The sequence below is a fragment of the Hyperolius riggenbachi genome, chromosome 1 (assembly GCF_040937935.1).
Source record: "Hyperolius riggenbachi isolate aHypRig1 chromosome 1, aHypRig1.pri, whole genome shotgun sequence".
Classification (NCBI taxonomy): Eukaryota; Metazoa; Chordata; class Amphibia; order Anura; family Hyperoliidae; genus Hyperolius; species Hyperolius riggenbachi.
This window is the reverse complement of record NC_090646.1, coordinates 151,853,174-151,876,627: the sequence shown is the minus strand read 5'-3', so window position 1 is coordinate 151,876,627 and position 23,454 is coordinate 151,853,174. Positions and strand designations below refer to the sequence as shown.

Sequence of the window (23,454 nt, the reverse complement as noted above, 5' to 3'; positions counted from 1 at the left end):
AATCGTTTCTTTTCGGAAAGGAATTGATCGTTTTGGAACATTGAGTGGAAATCTAAAAGTGTATGGCCAGCTTAAGAAAGACAATTGTATTATGATTAGATTATGTTTCTTGTCATTTCCACTGTGCTATTGCGCTGAGTCCACCACAGTCTGTTGGATGTGTGTTGCGTCACTTGCGTGAGAAAAAAATAGTATCTTGAATTGCTGAAACATTTCATAGTGGTGTGATTGCTTTGCCATTTTTCCATTGCTACTATACTTCGTAGAGGAGACCAATGGCATGAAAAACGCAGCAGACATGATAATTGCGATCAGGAAAAATTGTGTCGCAAATGCAACGCACTTATGGAAACATTGCCGCACGGTTTCCATGAGCTTAAAGTGTATTATCATTTTGCAGTGGGGATGCGATCACACCGTAAAACTCGTGTAGTGGAAAACAGCCCCTAGACCACAATAGCATATGCTAAATGTAAAATTGCCTTCTTAAGACAGAAGGTATTTGCGATAATTAAGCTCTAAGTGAGCAACTGTGGTTTCCCATGATGCATCACTCACCAATATGCAAATCATATCTTTACACCCATAAAAGCCAGCAACACATTGGTGTATAGTGAGCCTATAGCTTATACATTTTACAGACCCACATGAATCTGACATGTCTGTTTTGGACTTTCTGGTCCTCTTCAATGCATGGATGGCATTTGACCATTGGCCAACAGAAACAGCTTAGTGGGGTGGGGTTATTATTTACGACTAAGGCATGAGCCTCAAAACATAAACTTCACAAAGGTTCACTTCATGGAGTTAAATAAGTTAATCACAAAGTAATCTAAACCCTACCACCTGACATCCTCCTGCCCAATAGAAAACCTCTCAGTAGTCATCATTTCTCTTAGGGCTTAGGCTAATGAAAGCAGCTGTCAGGTTCCCTGTAGTGGCCTTTGTTCATACTGAAAGTGATTTCCAGTATTTCGAGACATATTTTTATTGCCCTTAATGAACCCATTTAGTATTGCTATAAATCTTGCTGAAGGAATTTTGAAGTTGCTTAAAAGTGATTTGTTCCTCCACAGGAGTCAATGGAAAATGCCTGCTACCTTAAAATCCCAGGCTACTGCATTACTGTGCCAACCACCATGTGTAAATACCAGTCAATGACATGCATATGTTTTTTTTTTTATTGTGCTATTTAAAAGGTTCTTTATCAAAAAGATAGAGAGAGAGAGAGAGAGAGAGAAGTTAAAAAATAAAAGTTAGATCAAGAAGAAATGATTGATACTCTCTGTGTAATTCATGTTGCTGCAGGTCAACTTCGGTACTGCTGGCAGGCATTGGAAAAAAACAAATAAAACACTATCAATGTGATTGGCTAAAAGGATTATGCACAGAGGGGAATACTGCTTGCTTGGCAGTTGGCAACAGCCATTATTTCCCACAATGCAGCAAGGTTCACACACAGGAATCTATCAGGGCCATGGCCCTGACATCACACGGTGGGAGGGGTTTCACTCCAATATTAGCCACACATACGTTCCCTATTCAGGTACTTATCCGTTAGCCGGGCGCATCCGGCAGGTGGCGCTGTTGATGTTAATTCCAATCATAATTACTTCACGTCAACCTGTGAATGTAAACCGCCGGATGCGCCCGGCTTAAACAGATCAAGCCGCCGGCTTGCTTCGTTCCTCGCTCTTCTCCCCCTCTTGCCCTCTCTCCTATAGAACACTGGGGAGGGGACATGCGTGTCCCCCCAGAGTCGTTCGTCCCAATGCCGCGATGAACGACTCTGGGGGGACACGCATGTCCCCTCCCCAAGGCTCATACGAGAGAGGGCAAGAGGAGGAGGAGAGCGAGACACTCACGAAGCAAGCTGGCGGCTTGATCTGTTTAAGCCGGGCGCATCCGGTGGTTTACATTCACAGGTTGACGTGAAGTAATTATGATTGGAATTAACATCAACAGCGCCACCTGCCGGATGCGCCCGGTTAACGGATAAGTACCCCTATTCACTATTAAGCAGGGCTTACACTTGCCAAAACTGCTTGTTAAAACACACAATACTTCCCAATGCAGATTTGCAGTGCAGTAATGTGCGATTTCCCACTGTGGGGAAAATACCTAGTGTTGCTTTTTCTCACACTTTAATGCATTCAATTTCCTATTGCTGACACAGTCAACTGCTGTGAGCTGGCTGTTGGCCAAAACTGAGCAGACACGAAGGGCCCGCTTCCACTATCGCGAATCCGCATGCGGGCAACGCATGCGGATTCGCACAGTCAGTACAAGTGGATGGGACTGTTTCCACTTGTGCGTTTCCCCGCACGTTTTTCTGTGCAGAAAAAATCTGCAGGGTAGGGGCCTCAGAATTCGCCTGCGTGTGGAATGCAGGCGAATCGCACGCAATGTATTTAATAGGGAAATCGCATGCGTTTTCCCCATGCGTTTTTTGCCGCGATTTCGCATGCGATTTCGCATAGGTACCCATGTTAATTTACACAGGCAGTGACATGGTTAAAATCGCATACAGCCTTACCTATGCGAAATCGCGGCAAAAAACGCATGCGGAATCGCACCCGCATGCGGTTTGTCTGTGGTGATTCGCCGGCGATTTCGTAACGCTATAGTGGAAACGGGCCCTGAAGATTTGTCCAGAAAAAAATGCTGACGTTTTCCATGGACTCAGGTGTGAAGACTGCCTTTGAGAAACTAAATGGTGTAGAATAGATTATTTTCTTGATTTAAAACTATGGCTAAGGAATGATTGTTGTTCCGATATGCATGAGCTTGCATGCCTCTGTCCATGAATGTCATGATATAAAAATTAGAGGGTTTTAAACTTTTCAGCAGAGTGGATTTCTTCTTCAAATATGTGTTTTCTAGTTTGGCTGAACCCTTATCCAGCTCCTGGATTGTTATTGCATTGGCCTTTGTTGCCCAAAAGAGCTATCCATGATTAAGGCTAATTTCACACCAGGACGTTGCGTTAGAGGGGGCGTTAAGGTCGCATAACGTCCCCCTAACTTAACGCCTGGTGGTGCTGGATCTGGACGTCAGAGTGAGCCGCGTTGTGCAGCTCACTCTGGCGTCAGTGATGCCGTGATGCGCACTCTTGTGCGCATGCGGCATCACGTGGTCCCGCCGGCCAATCGCCGCACAGAGCGGCTGCTCCAGGAAGTAAACACTGCACGTCATAACGTGCAGTGCATATTAATTAGCCATGTGCCTGGCCGCTCTCCGCTCCTCCCCAACATTACTGAGCATGTGCAAGCAGTCTAACGCGGCTCAGCCGCGTCCAAAGTACTGCATGCAGTACGTTGCCTTGTGACGCAGCGTTACAATGTAACGCAACGTCCGCACTGTGAACAGCCCCATTGATTTTTCATTACTGTGCGGTGGGCTGCGTTACAGGCTGCTCTAACGTGCGCCTGTAACGTCCCACTGTGAAACCAGCCTTATAGTCTGCCTAGCAGTGGCAGCCTGTGGTAACAACACATGATCAGTTTGGCCAGGCTGCATATACCATTCCATGATGAGGTAATTACGGCAATTTTCAGCTGTGGTTAACAGAAAGGCAATCACCTTAAAAAAAAAAAAGAAAAAGAAAAATACTGATTGCAATTCATCTAATTATGTTGCACACATAATGTGAGGATACCAGAAAAGTCTGTAAGGCGGCATTAAAAACAAAAACAAAACACACATTTAAAAAAATATTTTTGTCTGTTTACTTATTTCCCAGGCAGACATTGGCCTCAATTCACTAAGCTTATCTCCTGTCTTTAATAATGTTTCTATAGTTATCACCATGGTGACGAGGCATGTAGTATTCCAAAACAAAGAAATATGGGCAAGCACCATCCACAACACCATAAAATATGGGTCAATCATAGGGAGTGTGCAGAAAGGAACCAAATAATACTATGAATACTACAAGAACAAGAAGTTCCCTAAAGAACCGCACCACTCAACCAATAAGTCCAAAAATATGAAACATCTTTATTAACCTCCCTGGCGTGCTGGACGAGCTAGGCTCATCCAGAGATGCCAGAGGTGACCGCTCAAGCTGCGCTGGGCCGTTTTGAATGTTTTTTTTTTTACCCGATCGCCGCCGCCCACCGCCGATCCGCCGCTACCCGCTGCGATAGAGCGCCCCCCCTTCCAGCCGAGACCCAGTGCGCTGCCTGGCCAATCAGTGCCAGGCAGCGCTGAGGGGTGGATCGGGTCTCCCTGTGATGTCACGACATTGCCGACGTCAATGACGTCACGACGTGCGTTGCCATGGCGACGGGGGAAGCCCTCCAGGAAATCCCATTCAGAATGGGATTTTTGCACGGGCCAATGCGCCGGCGGTGATCGGAGGGGTGGGAGGGACGCCGCAGGGAGGGGGGAATCATGTAGCTAGCGCTAGGCTAGCTACATGAAAAATTTAAAAAAAATGTGCAAAAAACGTTCCCGCGACCGCAGGAATCAAAACGCCAGGCAGGTTAAGTACAAAACATGGTAAAAACACTTAAAACCAAAAACAAAGGGGCTCTCTATAATATTAGTCAAATATTACATAAGAATAGCATATATCCATGATACCTTGCATAATAACATCCATATCCATGAGTCAATATTGTAATAATATAAAAGCACCAAAAGTCTATACACAAAGAATGAAATGGGAAATAAATAAGCCCCCAGGTAAGTAAACCAGCGCTTTGTGCAAAGGGAAAAAAGGGTATACAAGAACCATCAGAGGATGGGAAATAAACACAGGAAGCAATCCATGGTACTGAGGTGAAGTTACAGAGAAAAGACCATGAATAAAGTGCATATACGTTTTAATAAAAAAAATGGGTGAAGCGCAAGGAACAGTGGAACGAGATCTGGAGCTTACCGAGAGGTGCAAGGACAGGACAAGTGGAGTGCCCCCGTTATAGTCGGCTATCACGGAGGCACTCCTCTTGTCCTGTCCTTGCACCTCTCGGTAAGCTCCAGATCTCTTTCCACTGTTCCTTGCGCTTCACCCATTTTTTGATTAGCACGTATATGCACTTTATTCATGGTCTTTTCTCTGTAACTTCACCTCAGTACCATGGATGGCTTCCTGTGTTTATTTCCCATCCTCTGATGGTTCTTGTATGCTGTAATAAATAGCGGAGATGCCGCCGCAGCGGTGAGCGCCATGGCGGCTGTCTCCGGGTCTCAGCCGGCGGCCTTCGCCACGCAGTTACATGGTGGAGTTTTGCCTGGTCCGTCAGTTGCACATAGACTGAGGGCTACGCGTGCGCGCGCCAGGCGACAGGACCTTTATGCGAATAGAAGGGGAGTCAGCTGATCGGCCGGTCAGCTGACTCCAGCAGTGCTCCTGATTGGTTGAGTGACTGGGGCGGCGCTGTGGGGCACTCTCTGCCTCTCAGTATATATAGGACCTGCCTGTCAGTAGCTCCTCGTCTGCTGTTGCGAATGCTACGTGTTAGCACTCAGACCTTAGTCAGATCCCAAAGTGTGCTAGAACCAGCAGGATCCACACTTAGTCAGATTCTGTTGATAGCTAAAGTACTAATTGAATTGTATTATTTGTTATGACCTTCTGCTAGCCTTGACTACTCTTCTGCTTACTGATTCTGTGTTCTGCCTATCTGATCCTGTTGCCGACTCAGCCTGAACACTACTCTGATTTAAGCCTTCTTTCTTTGTACCGTATCTGTCCATTTGTTGCTGAATCTGCTTGTCTGACTCTCCTGCCCTCACCAGTGAGCCTAGTCCCTGGTGAGGGATTCTCTGTACAGTCTTAATCACCTGCTCCTCAGGTGACCAGTAGCTGCAGTACAGTCTTAATCACCTGCTCCTCAGGTGACTAGTAATTACAGTACTGTCCTCATCACCTGCTCCTCAGGTGATTAGGAGGTGCAGTATAGTCTTGATCTCCTGCCCCTCAGGTGATCACCTGCTGCAGTACAGTCTGAATCACCCGCTCCACGGGTGATCAGTATACGTTGTCTTACTGAGCACCACCCGCTCCTCGGGTGAACTGATTACTAGTTCAACTGCATCTCCAGCTTGCTGGAGTGCTGATCCCTGTGTTATATAGAGATATCTCCCTCTACCAGCTTCTCTGGGGGAGTTGGTATCTCTATCTGTATTACTGTTGCACCAAACACCTATCTTTACATCTGGTTGTCCTGTGTCTCGCTATACTCGCATTATTGGTGAATCTGCAGATCACCACATAATCAGATATAGTATCTGTATTATTGGTGATACTGCAGATCACCAATAATCAGAAAAATCTGTTCTTGCTGACACCAATCGTTACATATGCACTTTTTACCTTTGCACAGAGCACTGGTTTACTTACCTGGGGGTTAATTTATTTCCCATTTCATACTTTGTGTATAGACTTTTGGTACTTTTGTATTATTACAATATTGACTCATGGATATGGATGTTATTATGCAAGGTATCATGAATTATTATTATTATTTATTAGATTTATATAGCGCCAACATATTACGCAGTGTTGTACAATATATGCTATTCTTATGTGATATTTGAGTAATATTATAGAGTGCCCCTTAGTTTGTGGTTTTAAGTGTTTTTACCATGTTTTGTACTTAATAAAGATGTTTCATATTTTTGGACTTATTGGTTGAGTGGTGCGGTTCTTTAGGGAACTTCTTGTTCTTGTAGTGTTCGAGGCATGTAGTATGGGCAGCACGGTGGCGTAGTGGTTAGCTCTCTCGCCTTGCAGCGCTGGGTCCCTGGTTCGAATCCCAGCCAGGTCACTCTCTGCAAAGAGTTTGTATGTTCTCTCCGTGTCTGTGTGGGTTTCCTCCGGGCACTCCGGTTTCCTCCCACATTCCAAAAACATATGGATAAGTTAATTGGCTCCCCCTAAATTGGCCCTAGACTACAGTACTTACACTACATAATATAGACATATGGCAATGGTAGGGATTAGATTGTGAGCTCCTTTGAGGGACAGTTAGTGACAAGACAATATATATATATATATATATATATATATATATATATATATATATATATATATATATATACACTCTGTACAGCGCTGCGTAATATGTCGGCACTATATAAATACTAAATAATAATAATAATAATAATATTCAGGAAACATTTTACCTCAGGCAAACCTAAAATTAACTCTTCTGTCTTTAAGTTAACTCTTCAATCCTTAAAATAACTCCAGGCTGACAGGCTGGTAATTAACTGCGTGTGAAAATAATTACAGAGGAGGTAACTTAATGAATGAAGAGATAGGATAACTTTCTCACTGCGGAGTGGCAAGTTTTCTTTTGCCTTATCTCCAGCATGATCTTAGTGAATTGAGGCCATTATGTGGTTTAACTGCACAGGTGGCACTACACTGAAGCACTGTGATCTATCCACACAGGAGGAGGTTGTTAGCATTAGCAAGTAAAGATTAAAGTATGCCAGCAAACTAGCCAAGTACATCTGTAGGTAACTTTTCTTCAATAATAGCACCATCATTTGGCCAACCTGCTCTGCTCAAAGCTCAAAAGAGTTCTGTTTGTGATATTTACGTTTGGTTCCTATCATTGCTGAAATAGTTGGCCTTAATTTTATCAGTTGAGCTAGGCAAAAAGAAAACACGTAAAGCTCACCAAACATTGATTTTGATCTCCCAAATAGGTGCATTACCCCACCCACTGCGCGTATTATTGTTTCAGCTGACAGTGTACAGACATCCCCCAGCTTATATTGGTAATTCATGCTAGTGGCCATACACCGGCCAGATCATTTTAGCCTCTTGTTTTATATCCGCTTCTGCGGTATGCAGCCCCCAGATCCCCCCGCCCCCCTCCACAGCACAGTACTTGGTCTGTATGTGAGCATGTCTGTGTATATCTGTGTGTGTCTGTATATGCATATACACTGGTTTCCTCTGACTGCTTTCTAGTTTTGGATTTACGATGCAATAGTAAATCCTGGTATTTATTTTTTCTGTTCTTCCATCACACGGGTTATTGTACATTGCTGCTAAGGCAAAGGGATGCTTTCAGTTAGCTCGTCTGTGTTTTATCCTTTGATGGTGACATTTGGTGTTTGCTGTCATGCTCAGTAGACCTGTGCCGTGGCCATCTGCATTGGGACTGTGTGGTCCTGGGCATCTGGAGGATTGGAAGGTAAATGGAAGTGCTTGCCTGCATGCCAGAGGACCAGGTAGAGCGGCTGAGCAGTGGTGCTTAGTGCAGCGGAGCAGCTGGTGGAGGAACATGGCCAAGATGGGATTTTGATTGAAAAGGTCCACTCTAGGAGATCCCTGGGAGTTCTCAATCCCCATTGTTGCCGTACTTTTCATACGTATAAAGCAGACGATGAAATCTGTATCCTTGTTTTCAGCGCTGGATCTCTTTTTTATATACCCTATAATCTGCGGTGGCAGGACTCCCACTGCTTCATTTATCTAGACCGGTTCTCCAACTCTCATAACTTTTTCCCACTCATTTCCCTTTTTCTCTGTGCCAGTCTCCTTTGCTTCAATCACCTCTAACTAATACTCTATTTTGCATGAAAGGGAATCCCTGCCATGTAGCTCTAGCAATCTGTCGGCTTGTTTTCTGCTATGAATAGAGTCAGCAAATTCAACCGCCACACTATTGTAAATCCTTGAACAATTTCCAGAATTTACAGCGACACACTAAATACATTTTGTGCACTGGATGTGCTTCATTTCATCTTCCAAAGTAAAATGCACCCATAAGAAAAAAACAAAATGCACACATTTGAAAGCTTGGTAAACTGCAGAGATGCACAGAATGATTATGGTAGCTGCGTATCTGTTGTACTTAATTGTGGCCTTGCAGTGTTCTAATAACTGACATAAAATGTATGTTGTTTGAATTAACAATCCAGCGCTTTACGTTCAACATGCCACTTTCCAGATACATTGTTATAAACAATCTTATTGGACAGCAGGTGGGCAAAGTGTAACCGCAGGCTGCTCTTGCTCTCAATCAGTCTGCCTTTAATGCCGGCAATTATGCACTGTGTCACATCTGTGCAAACCATAGTGTCAGTTCCAGACTTCTGCCATCCTTCCTTTTATTTGATAGCATAGGCAACCTGTTATAACTCTACAAATACACTGTTTAACACATCATTTATTTTTTTGTTAGCTTTGCATTAAAGCTAACCTAAAGCGAAAATAAATAAACTTATGAGATACTGAATTGTATGTGTAATACAGCTAAGAAATGGATCAAGGGAAAAAGTCTCGTGTTGTTTTCCAGGAAGAGTTAAAATCTTCAATTGTTGATTATGCAAAAGAGCTTCTCTGAGCTCTTCCACCCACTGGGTCAAGAAATTGTGAAAGACGGCTTGAAAAATAAGGTTTACTGCTTTGAACTGAGAGTTCAAAGGGTCATTATTTCTGCTTTGTTTTGAAGCTTAAAGAGACGCTGTAACAACATTTTGAGCCTTATTTCTTCTATCCTATAAGTTCCTATGTCTGTTCTAATGTGCTCTGGCATACTGCAGCCTTTTCTAGTTGCACTGTCTCTGTAATAAATCTTATCTTCTTGGCTCTGTCGGGCTCAGGCTGGAATGTGTGGAATGTGCAGCACTGCTTGTGATAGGCAGAAGCTTTACACACCCTCTCCAAGCTCTCCTCTCAGGCTATCACACTCTGGTTAGCAGCCATGTCTTTTGTTTGTAAACACTGCCTAAAACTGGCAATTACAAGCCAGGATTGCAGCAGGGAGTGGCAGAAACAGCACAGAGGGGCCCAGGAGAACATAATGAATAGAATTGTATGCTTTTTATTGTAAGAATTTGAGTACAGATTCTCTTTAAAAGACAGAATGTGGTTTCTAAACTGCAAATATGACAAAATGATGCAATGTTATTAAAAAAAGCGATCTAACTGAAAATAAAAATATTTCTTTGCTACTAATAGTCTAGTAGCGAAGTCTAGCCCTCCACAATTTTTCCTACTACACATACAAGTCATTATATCATTTATATCATACTTTTTTTTTGCTTCAGGTTTGCTTTGAAGCCCAACTCCAAGATTAGAATAGTGTACTGGTTAAGGGCTCAGCCTCTGACACAGGAGACCAGGGTTTGAAACTTTCTGTTCAGTAATCCAGTACCTATTTTCAATAAGGAGACCTTGGGCAAGCCTCCTTAACACAGCTCCTGCCTACTGAGCCCGTCCTAGTGGCTGCAGCCCTGGCGCTTTGAGTCTGCTAGGAGAAAAACACAATATAAATGTTCTGTTCTGTGTCTTCTTATATCTTGGTAATCAGTTGTGTGGAAGGAGGCTTCTGCAACTAAGAATTCTTTTTTAAAGTATTCTGAAAATGGGTTTAAAAATGTATTTTTAAGGTCGAATTGAATAGTCAGCATCTCTATATAGATTTTATATTGTCAAGAGTCTGAGGAAAAGCAATTTAAATCTTGTAACAGCAATAGGCATGCTTTTAGTCCTATTTGAAGAGGAAAACAATAGCTGCTTAGAGAGTTTGGAATGATAATGACATCAAAGAGTTACTAGTTATTATTTTGGATCTCTGTGAAAAGCTTCTCAGCTAGCTCACTGCAGATAAGCATGTGGCAGAGAAGGACCACAGCATAGATGAGGATGCTTCAGGCTTCATTGGTCTGTTTGTGAGGGTAGACAAGGTGAGACTATTGTTGAGGAGGCTCAGGTAATCTGTGTTGGCAAGCAAGCTCAGACAATCTGTGTTGGCAAGCATGCTCAGACAATGGCTACGGAGCTCAAGTAATCTTTTGGTGAGGGTAGTCAAGATTTGAACTTACCTGGGGAGGTTCAGGTAATCTGTTGGTGATGCCAGGCAGGGTCAGACGCGTACGTTAAAAAGGGGCGCTGGGAAAAAAGGGCGCAAGGTTTTAAACGATAAACATGGATAACGTTTAAAAATATAATGTACTATATTTCGTTTAAATATTCATTTTTATAAAGTTATAAATCATTAAATAATGTTCATGAAATCGGCAATTGTGAAAACGTTAATCTTCCATTTAAAAAGTGAAATGTATAATAACGTTTAAAAAAAATTTAGTAAGTAACCCTCCCTGTACCTACCCCTAACCCCTAGACCCCCGTATTGGTGCCTAAACCTAAGACCCCCCTGGTGGTGCCTAAACCTAAGACCCCCCTGGTAGTGCCTAAACCTAAGACCTCCCTGGTGGTGCCTAAACCTAAGACCCCCCTGGTGGTGCCTAAACCTAAGACCCCCCTGATGGTGCCTAAACCTAAGACCCCCCTGGTGGTGCCTAAACCTAAGACTCCCCTGATGGTGCCTAAACCTAAGACCCCCTGATGGTGCCTAAACCTAAGACCCCCCTGATGGTGCCTAAACCTAAGACCCCCCTGGTGGTGCCTAAACCTAAGACCCCCCTGATGGTGGCTAAACCTAAGACCCTCCTTAGTGATCACTTTATTGTGTGTAGAATAATGTTTTAGAAACAGTAAGGGATAAAATATATTACAATTTACGTTACGTACTGATCGCTTTATTTTGTGAATAATAATGTTTTACAAACAGTAAGGGATAACATTTAAAATAATGTTTTATTGAAATAGGAAACGTAAATCATCACAAGCAGTTATAAAACATTAAAAATCTTCGAGCGCCCTTGGAAAACGTTATTATTCTCGGGCGCCCTTTTTTCCCGTTCGGCGCCCAGTAAACAATATTTATTATGGGAGTGAATGGCGGCGCCCGATTTGTCCACTAGCCTCCTGCGCCCTTTTTTACTGTTACTGGGTCAGATCATTGCTAGGGAGGTTCACCTGTTATGTTGGTGAGGAAAGGCAAGTCACACAATAACTGGGGGGCTCAGGTGATCTGTCAGTGAAAGCAGGCAAGACTAGAACACAGCCAGTGAGGTTCAGGTAATCTGTCAGTGAAAGTATGGCCGGGAAAGCTCGGGAGATCTGTGAGGGCAGATGAAAGCAAAGCATAGCTAGAGAAGTTCAGGTAACCTGTCGGTGAGGGCAGGCAAGATTACAATATGGTTACACTCCAGCTGGCATAAACTAATAATAGTGTGGTTGGAATGGGATGCATGGTTCTTGAGGAAGCCTGAGGTACTAAGAAGAGACGAGGCAGTACAATGGTTGGACAACTAAGATAACTTAACAGTGTTGCATGCTCCTTGTCACTACTGCAAGCAGAAGTAACTGGGGTTTTTATGGTTGCACTTGTGACTTCTGTTTCTATGCCACTAACAGAACATATGATCACAGCTCCCGACAGTCCCTCTTTTGGAGGGACAGTCCCTCCTTGGTAGCCCTGTCCCTCTTTCCTCCTCATTGTCCCTCTTTCAGGACTTTGTCCCTCTTTCTATGTAAATATATATATTTCTTTACCAAAAAATGTGTTTGATTACTCTAAACTTTATTTCCATCCTTTACATTGATATATTACTAATTTTAAAATGTTAATATGAAGGAAAATGAACCAGGATAGAAAGGACCAGTGTGGTTTGAATGATAAAACATATTTTTGTAATGAAATCTTTATGGTATGCGTGGCTAGGGGTGTGACAGCGACATGATCAGGGGTGTGCCAGGGGCGTGGCAGGGGCGTGGCTTATGTGTCCCTCTTTCTCATCTCATAAAGTTGAGTGGTATGGATATGATGATAAAGTATACGGTCAGTGACAGGACAGTGTTCTCCCCAGGCTCTTTTAGCCGGGTGCTCTACCCGGCTAGTTTTGGTGAGCACCCGGCTGTCATCGGCTCACCTCCTCCTATGCTGTAAGCAGTGTTGCTCACAGAAGCATTGGCCCTGCATTCTCTCATCTTGCCCCACCCAGCTACTATTTCATGCCACCCAGGTGAAAAAATTTCTGAGAACACTGCAGGGGCATAACTATAAATCATTGAGCCCCCAGCAAAACTTTGTTTGGGCCCAGCAATGTTCACACCCCTTCCTTTGCCTACCCCTGGTGAGCCTCACAGCCTGGGAGCCTTTCATGTAAGGGTCATAAAACAAGTGTGAACATCATAATCTTCACACACATAACAAGTGTAGCCACAAAAACTGCTGATCTTAAAGAGAATCTGTACTGTAAAATTCTTACAAAAAGAAGCATACCATTCTACTCATTATGTTCTCCTGGGCCCCTCTGTGCTGTTTCTGCTACTCTCTGCTGCAATCCTGGCTTGTAATTGCCATTTTTATGCAGTGCTTACAAGCAAAAGACATAGCAAGTGATAGGCTGAGAGTAGCTCAGTGTGTGAGCCATACAGAGTGTGCATGGGGCCTGGAGAGGGTGTATATAGCTTCTATCCAATCACAAGCAGCACAGCACATTCCAGCCTGACTGCCTGAGCCCGACAGACCCGACAGAGGAGAGAAGATTAGATCATATAGCAGAGATAACACAGCCACTGTGCAACTAGGAAAGGCTGCAGTAAGACAGAGCACATTAGAACAGCTATAGGAACTTATAGGATAGAAGAAATAAGGCAAAAAAAAATGTGTTAGAGAGTCTCTTTAAGGATGGTCCCCTTTATCTGTGGGAGTAAAGTAGTAGTTGTCCCCCCCAGCTCTGGACCCCTTTGCAGCAGCACGGGCTGATCCCCTGAAGTTATGCCCCTGTTTAGTGAAAATGATTTGGGTTCCGAAGCTGTATTTTCAATCCTCCTTGTTGTGCCTTTAATGTGATGAATGGTTTCACTGACCGACAGGGAAGCTCAGGATTTCAGTTCACTTTATTCACTGCAGATGACTTCTAATTACCTGCAGTAGTTTTCCATGCCATGCTCTGTTCCTATTACCCAGATTTGTTTCAGATTTGAATTAAGACAGTTCATCACAGAAGGAAGCACAATGTTATGATGGCCCCGTGCCAGAATCTAATGCACAAATGTTTCATACTTTACATGTCGCAGCGGTGTATTACCTTTTCCCATCTCCTGCTTAGTGTGGAGTTAATAACACATTTAAGCCACTTGCAGGACAGGCTTTTAATACACGCTGTCTCTGCAAAATGTGTCTATATTTACTCTCATTAGTACTGACTCAGATCTGTTGATAAGATATGACAGACTGTAATGTATCTGGTTAAAAAGACCATCTGCGTTGCTGAAGTGTCTCGCTTTCCCTGTGTGTGAGCAAAAAATGAGGAATTGCAGAGCATCAATTCTGAACTAATAGAACTGTTTCTGTCAACGTTACAAAGTGGTCCACCTGTACACTGCTTCTCCCACCTTGTTTGGCGTATCGGAGATGAATTATATGTATATGGGCATCATTAAAATCTAAATGTAAACCAATGCTGGAGTAAATGAAATCGGTGGGAATAAAAATGTCAGCAGCCCCTACTGCGGGTTTGCTATAAAGATGCAAGCTCTGGAACTTCCATGCTTCCTTCTCTATACCTTGTTGTTTAGGTTCATGATTGTTATAAACTGCAACAACAACAGAGCTGTTGGATCTGATTATATTTCTGACAGGGCGGGATTTCTGGAAAAGCAACAAAGGCCAGGGCCTCGAGCGGCTGCAGCCCAAGGAGGCACCTAAACATGAAAAAGGGGTTATTACATATGAAAGAAAAGGCTGCAAATGGGGACCAACACATGAAAAAGGGAAACTGATACCCAAAGGAGCTGTTCATGAAGCAGAGGGACTGCAGTATATGTATGATAAACATGAACGAGGGGGCTGCACATGGAATAGGAAGGTGCTGCTGTACATGAAAGCAACTGAGCAGAAAAGTGTAACGGTTGGGTGTTATAACTCAGACGTCTGACTATATGGTGATCTTTAGAATCACCAATAATACAGACACCATACCAGATTATTAGGTGATCTGCAGAATCACCAATAATGCCAGTATAGCTAACACAGACTGTGTGAGAAGTGATTGGTGCAACCGTAACTCAATAGTTTGGCGAGACCTCACCAGAGGGGCTGGTGAGGTACAATCATTACACTGACTGTATAATAGCGTACAAGCCCCAGCAAGCTGGAGATACTGATACTGAAGAAATAGAAGCTCCCAAGGAGCGGGTGATTCAGACTGTACTGCAGCCTAGTGAACACCTGAGGAGCAGGTGATTAAGACTGTACTGCAGCCTAGTGCACACCTGAGGAGCAGGTGATACAAACAATACTGCAACTAGCGATCACCTGAGGAGCAGGTGATTACTATACTAAGAATCCCTGACCGGAGGCTAGGCCCACTGGTGAGGGCAGAGTGGTCAGACAGGCTTAGTTCGGCAACAGAGAGGTAAGTATCAGGACAGAATCGTGAGGCAAAAGGATAACGGGTAAACAGGCAGAGGTTCAGCAACAAGTCAGATAGGCAGAAGTACAGAATCAGTGAGCAAATGCAAGGTCAGAGTATAGCCAGAATCATACACAGATAATCAATAACAATATAGCAATCCTAGTCTAGGTGTGAAGTCCTTGGTTTCAACACCTGGGATCTAGTCTAAGGTCTGAGCGCTAACACGTAATTATTCACGACAGCAGACAGCGCCAGACTGAAGCCCGGAGGCTAAAGAAGCAGAGGAAACCTCACTGGCACGCCCCCTGCACTCAGCCAATCCTGGGCGCCGTGAGTCTCCTCTGAGGTCAGCTGACCAGCCGGTCAGCTGACTAGCCTCCTCCCAGCATAGAGGTCCCGTCTGTGCGCGCACCCGCACGAGACAGGGACCCTATTGGCTAATGAACGTCCCGACCTCGGCTTCCTAGACGCCGGAGGGACGGGCAGGGGAATGGAGACAGCTGCTGCGGCGGCGGTGGTGTTCGCCGCAGCTGCCTCTTCAGACGTTACAAAAAGTATTTGGCATCGGTTCCCGCCATTCCGGCATCATGTTTTGAGCTCTCTAAGGGATGTAGAAGTGCGGAACATAGCCAATCCTTCATGTTACGAGGTATTTTCATCATAATGTCCTTTTACAGCCTTCATTAAAGGGTACCTTTAGTGACTAATCAAAATTAAATAAACGTGCACACAGTATTTAGTAAAATCCTCATTCGAATTTCCTTTATTACCTTATTATTATTATTTTTGTAAGAGTTAATAACCTAGTGCTATAGCTCCCAGTATCTCTTCAGCCAGATGAAGTTTGCTTGCAGCTCGATTTTCCCTGGTACTTCAAAAGATCTTATATAACTTTTGTGGCTGTGACAAACACCCCTGAAAGCAGGCAAGAGCAAAGACGTTCAACAGGTCATCTTTGCTTGTACAGTAGAATCTCGTTATAGTAAACTCTGATATAGTAAACCTCTGGATATAATAAACTCTGCCTCAGGGCCCAGCAAATGCATTTTTATACAATGTATGACCAATTCTGATATAGTAAACTACTTTTCCTGGTCCCTTGGAGTTTACTATAAAGGGACTCTACTGTATAAGGGGAATTACATTCTTTGTGTAACATACATTGGGGTTGATTCATGATTAATAAAGCGCTGACACAGCACGAGTAATGTCCTCTTCCGTACTAAGCAAATAGCGCAATTTAATGATACACCTCCTGCGCGCTACGTGTGCTAGTGGCAGCATAGCGTGTGTTCCTAAGCAACGGCCAATTCTTTAAATAGGCGCGCAGAGGTGACGTATTGCTACCGCGATACTTCACCAGCGCAGCCACTACTACATTAAGAGTTACATTTTCAAACCTAGGTTATCAATCCTGAGGGCCCTTTCATACCCAAAATCGCAATTGGCAGTGCAAATGCACTGCAATGCCGATCGTGATTTTCAACACTTAAACAAGTGTGTTTTTGCTGCCAATTTGTGGCGGATATTTTTAAAGCTAATATGGGCCACAATTTTATTGAAATAAAATAGAAGTACACCAGTAGAAAATGGGCACTGTGTTTATCATGTTAATTGTGGTGCTCTTGTGATCAGCAAATTGCGGTGAATGGTAGCAATCTGAAAATACGATTGCAAAGGCCGCCAGTGGCAATGGGCACTTAAAGCCAAATTGAGAATGTGGGATTCCAGTAGAACCTGGCTTAGAATTATTTGTATAGATGCACTTGTTTATGTCATCTACCTATTTTTAATTCAGATGTACGTAAAGCATCCCTCCTATCCACTCTATATTGTTATTCCAAAGACTGCTTCTGAATATACTTACAACCAAAGGTTAAGTCAGTGTTCTCGCACAAACCCAAACATATGTGCTGTTTTCTAATCTTTGGCCTCATAAATGCCTTTCATTAGCACGTGTTTTTTTTTCTTCCTCACATCTTTGCTGTGACACCGTGTTAAATTTTCACTCGAATTGCTACAGCCATCTTCACTGTGCTCCGAGCCTTTTGAAGTCTAAGTAGAGGTGCCAGAGTCTGTGACACAACATAATCATTTTACAAGGAGAAGACTCCTCTTATGCAGAGGGAAAGATGTACCCTTTGTATGACAAATTTTATTTTTTGCAACACTCTTTAAAGAGCTTCAATTTACATCAGTAAAAAATAGCAAAAGGTTTTCCTAATTATGTTATGGGAAATCATTAATAGTGATGGGCACTGTAGTTTAGCGTGAGTCCTCTATCGATATCTGAAAGCAGGACATTTCCGTGGTGAAATCAGCTGGCATTCCTTAAGGGCTCACCAAGTACGGAACGCAAACAGATGCAAAGAGTTCCATTTATGAATATGTCTCCTAATATACTAAGGCCCTTATCCAATAAAGATTTTCACCCGAGTTTTCTCCCAGGAGATAAATTTTCCTCTCATCTAAAAATTACTTTTCAACACTTGGCAATTGATAAAGTGCTAAAAAAGGAAGTTAAAAGCAGTGGCTTTGCAATAGGGGTTGCAGAGGTAGCAACTGCATCGGGACAACTGGACCAGAGGGGCCCTCCTTCATCCATCTTATTAGCTTTTTATTGGTGCTATGCTGGTAATGAACACCTCTATATGTGCATTGCACAGATGTAAGCCTTAACAAGCTTTTTCCTTACTCTAAATACACCTTTCTGATACTGCAGCTGGTTTGGGGGCTCCATATCAATAGAGTGCAAGGGGCCCATGTAAAACTCACACTGTGGCCACAACAAGCTCCTTACTTAGGCCACTGGTCAAAAGTTGTCTCCATCTAACCCTTCCTTTAATACAAAACTTTCGAGTATGTCTAGCCAATCACACCACCTAGTGTAATAAGAAGTGAACCTGATTGTGATCTATTACACGCCCATGATTCAAATAACAAGCCCGCCTATTTACCAATGCTCCAGTAGTCAGCAACTGTCATAAACAAGCAGCATTGGGGAGAACAAGGAGCACAAATAAGCTGGTTTGGATTATGTTCCATGTTAGTTTTGCATGTCCCTGCTGCTTGTATATGACCAGCACCATAGTGATGATAGATTTCAAATGGTGGCTGTGAGCCATGAATTGCCACTGTGTCTAAAATGTTTAGTGTGTTTCATGGAGATGTGTCACATAATGCTTTAATGAGGTGCATATCACATTTTACCACTTCTGTACCACGCTATTTTGTGCTGATCTGTGCTGCGTGGGCTCTCCAGCCCACAGCACACATTAGGTTGCAGCCAGGCCGATCAGACTTCCCCCCTTTTTGCCCACTAGGAGGATGTCCTGCTGGGGGGGTCTGATCGCCGCCGGCTGCTTGCGCTTGCGGGGGGGGGGGCTCTTCAAAGCCCCCCTCCGCAGCGCTTCCTGGCCTCCTTCTCCTTCTCTCCCTCTCCCTCCCCCGTGAGCGGCGCAGGACGGATTTCCGTCCTGCGCCTGATGGGATAGGCTTTAGCCTATCAGATGCCGGTGATCCCCGGCCAATCAGAGGCCGGGGATCGCCGATCTCCTCTACGGCGCTGCTGCTTTTTTTCCCACTAGGGGGATGTCCTGCTGGGGGGTCTGATCGCCGCCGGCTGCTTGCGCTTGCGGGGGGGGGGGCTCTTCAAAGCCCCCCTCCGCAGTGCTTCCTGGCCTCCTTCCCCTTCCCGCCCTCCCCCTGTGAGCGGCTCAGGACGGATTTCCATCCTGCGCCTGATGGGATAGGCTTTAGCCTATCAGATGCCGGCGATCCCCGGCCCCCCGGCCAATCCGAGGCCGGGGATCGCCGATCTCCTCTACGGTGCTGCTGCGCAGCAGCGCCGTATACATGTTAACACCGGGGGAAGATCTTCCCCGTGTGTTTACATTTACCCTGCGAGCCGCCGATCGGCTCGCAGGGTGTTCACGGAGACACCCTCCGTGAGCTGACATGGAACAGCCGCTCATGCGAGCGGCCGTTTCCATGAAATCCACTTCAGGATTCAGGGGCGTATATATGCGTACGCAGAATCCTGAAGTGGTTAATATCATTAGGTTGTACGTAATCATAGGCTGGACCATTAGTGTTACATCGGGCCTGATGCAGTGAACTTTGGTAAAGTTGCAGTGCGCAGGGAATACACAGCAATTTTACCGTTTCTAGCACAGGGGGAGTACTACTGGCCATTAACCCTCATCGCCATGTGCATTACCGTGGTAATGTGCGCCTTGCTATGGCAATGAGCAACTTTACCGGAGTGCATTGGGTTAAACTGTTTTTTGTTTTTCTTTTGTTTTTTTGGTATGTTGTGACATATATTACTACAGTTTACAGTTTAATTACTACAGTTTACAGTTAATACAACCATTTGTGTAGCAGCAGCCTCTGGTCCCTTATGGACCAGAGACCACTGGTACTAGAAAATAGCTCCTCCTGACAAATCGCTGCACATACCCGCCGCTCTTGCCGGTCACAATGCTCTCACATTGCCGCAGAGCCTTTTCTCTGCTGTCTCTATGATGGCAGAGCGCTGTCAGTCAGTAAGGAGCCACTTTCATTGGTTTCTGACACTGTCTATCAATATAAACAAATGTGATTGGCTCACAGTGATAATGCGGTTAGGAGCCAATGAAAGTGGCTCTGGACCTGCTTACAGATCGGCGGTAGCGGCTGAATGATGTGGCAAGGAAGGTGAAATCCGCATCCTGCCAGAGCTGCGCAGCCACCTACAGGATGTAGATTTCTGCCAACGCGGTCCGAAAGCAGTTAAAATCCATTTTCAAAAAATTGAGTGGGGCAGTTGCACCGGGGCCCAGAATAACCATCTGGCCCATGGTCTCTGCTGACTGCTCAAAAAGTGTGCTGCAGACAGGAGTATTCAGGCAGGAGCATTTAAAGGTTTTTGGAGTCATTATGTTTTATCCTTGCACTGTACTTGTGTTGTGTTATGTGTGTCAATATGTGAATATCAATTAGGGTTTATGCTAAAAACATCCTCTTTTCCTCTTTCTTTAGAATCAAAGCAACACCATAATTTCCATAACTGTGTAAACCTTCTCCAGTAACAACCTGCATCAAAGGTAAGAAATCTGTCTGACAAGCTCCTTACTTGTGTTACTTTACTACCAAAACAAATGTAATAAATGCAATGCCGCCCGTTGCATTTGCATGTACACACTTGTCATGTCTTCCAATTTCACAAAAAGAAAGGATAATTTCCTCGTATATGAAGTCCCACTGAATCACAGCGGTTGTTATCCAGAGCATTAGGGCTAAAATTACATAGACCAGACTCCGGAGTATGCCACGCCATCCCAACAGTCCTCTTTGTCATGTAATTGTGACATATCCTGAAAATTATGACATAATCCAAACTCAGTGGTAATAACTCGTGTGTACCAAGGCCCTAATGCACAACATTTTTCCTCTCAATTTCTCGTAACTTATCTTACTCCAAGACTACTACATAATATCTGTCAGCTGCTAGCGAGCACAAATATTTTTTTAAAAAAGTAAGAAAGATAAATATACAGGTGAAACTCATAAAATTAGAATATCATGCAAAAGTCAATTTATTTCAGTAATTCAACTTAAAAGGTGAAACTAATATATGAAATAGGTACCCTTTGCAGGTGTTTTGGATGAATTAGCTGATTAGAATATGATACTTTGAGCCCAGAATATTCAACCTTTTCACAATATTATAATGTTCTGACCTTTTGATTTTGGGGTTTTCGTAAGCTGTAAGCCATAATCATCAAAATTATAACAAATAAAGGCTTGAAATGTCTCACTTGTCTATTTCATATATTAGTTTCACCTTTTAAAGGCACCCTCAGCTCAAGTTCAATACAGAATTTGGACTTACATGGGGCTTCCGCCAGCCCCCCGTAGCACCTCTCCGAGTCCTGCCGGCGGCTCTGTTAATCAGCTATTTTGTGTTGAAGTCAGCCCTGCGCTGTGCACACCACCCATTATCCCGCTAGCCGGTATGAGCGTCCTGCCCATGCATGCTTCTCTTAGACTGAACCACGGAGTTTCACCTGTGTGTGTATGTGTATATACTGTGTGTGTGTATATATATATATATATATATATATATATATATATATATATATATATATATATATATATATATATATATATATATATATTTATATATATATATATATATATATATATATATATATAGTCCGTGTGTTAATCGTGGACATTCCGCATTCTGGAAAGGTCAAAAAGAATATATATATCACATTCTATCTATTTTGATCCCCATGTTCAGTTGCATGGGTCGATATCTCATGTCTACGAAGTTTAAATTCTCAAATAAGACAAATTATATAATTTAACGGGGAAGTGATTTACTAGAAAATGTGCAAGGCTTCTGCTAGGACATATCTACTGGATCTCCTGCCCAGGTTTGCCCAATGATGAGTTAGAGTGAGTTAGACAGGAGCAGCACATGCATTCTAAGTATTTGGTTTTGTTTGGTGGTTCAAGGTATATTAAAAGACTTCACACTACTGATGTGTATTAAAAGTCTACAGCCTTCAGATTAATATAGCTGCAGTGCTTCTTACTAGAACAATAAAGGGTTTCAGTAGTTATTATTATTATTGTTATTTAGTATTTATATAGCACTGACAACTTCCACAACGCTTTACAGAGTATATGGTCTTGTCAGTAACTGTCCCTCAGAGGGGCTCACAAGCTAATCATAGTCATATATCCATCATAGACTAGGGTCAATATTAGCAGGTAGCCAATTATTGTATCGTTTGTTTTGGAATGTGGGAGGAAACCCGTGAAGACATGACAAGAACATGCAAACTCCTTACAGATAGTGCTACCGATACCTTACCTTAACTACCCCACACCCCATGGCTAACTTTACCCTCGCCAGGTGGCTAACCTTAACCCAGTGCTGGTCGTAATGGAAAAATCTACGCTTACGGATCATTACGCGTAATTTTACGCTATTACGCATTACGCAATTACTGTTACGGCGTAGGAAATTATCTACGGTACATCACTGTAATTACGCGTAAACTTAAGGATACTGTAATGTAGGCGCTTACACTACAATGTTACGCGTAGTGCTGTAATACCCATTAATGCATATTTTTTTACGCATACGGACGATATGTACGCAATAGCCGTCAATGTGCCAGTTATTGCGTACATATCATTCGTATGCGTCAAAACGTACGCTTATACTGAAGGGCGGGAGAAGATACTATTGGTTGCTTAGGATGTTGACTGATTGGCTACTCTTAGAAAAGGGGAGTTTTTACGTTAGTAATTACGCGTAAAATTACGCGTAAATGTTCGTAAAATTACGCATACCTAGCAATTACGGTAGACAGTGTAATTACGATACCACTCTACTGCTTACGCGTAAATAATTACGCGTAAGACCGTAATTTACGCGTAGCGCTTAGGCGTAAATTTACATTGAATTACGATGCGTAATTACGCTCATGCGTAATTTCGGCCCAGCACTGCCTTAACCACCCCCTCTACGGCTAGCATTAACACCCCCCCTTCCCCGGCTAACCTTAACTACCCCACCTCACGTCTAACCATAACTACCACCCCTAACCTTAATTACTCCTCCGTTCGCCTAACCTTAACCACCCCTCACAGTTAGGCTTCTTGCACACTGCAAGCGATTCCGATTCAGATTCCGCTTTTTAATCAGTTTTTACCTCCGATTCAGATTCAGATTTGCAGTGTGCAAGGAGCAAACTGCAAATCTGAATCTGAATCGGAAGTAAAAACAGATTAAAAAGCGGAATCTGAATCTGAATTGCTTGCAGTGTGCAAGAGGCCTTAACCTTAACCATGTGCCCTGTCCCCCACCACTCCCGCCACCAATATGCAGAAAAATTGCAAACCTTGACATTTCCGTCCGCCACTGTCAGCATCTATACAAATATTGCCAATAAGGGGAAATTTATCTGGCACTACTCATTGGGCTTGATTCACAAAGCGGTGCAAAGTGTTTGCACGCCAGTGAAAAGCCCCTTATCACGCCTAAACTCACTTTAGGCGTGATAAGAAGAAACTCGCGCGAAGTTACCGCGCGTACGCGCATACGCGCGTAAGTGCGCGCGCAGCACCCGACGCTTCGCGCGAAGCTCCCATTAAACCCTATGGGACTTTGCGCGCGCGCTCACGCGCGTACGCGCGAACGGTAACTTC

At 43.7% G+C, this 23,454-nt stretch overlaps 1 protein-coding gene across 12 annotated transcripts in view; it reads left to right on the top strand.

The window, feature by feature from the left end:
* The window catches only part of TENM3 (teneurin transmembrane protein 3), a 1,708,801-nt gene that overhangs the window by 251,349 nt on the left and 1,433,998 nt on the right, over positions 1-23,454 (top strand). For all 12 annotated transcript variants that reach the window (XM_068278748.1, XM_068278756.1, XM_068278759.1 and 9 more), the window contains exon 2: positions 20,266-20,330. The gene's annotated coding sequence lies outside the window, so the exon portion shown is untranslated. The remainder of the gene's footprint in view (positions 1-20,265; positions 20,331-23,454) is intronic.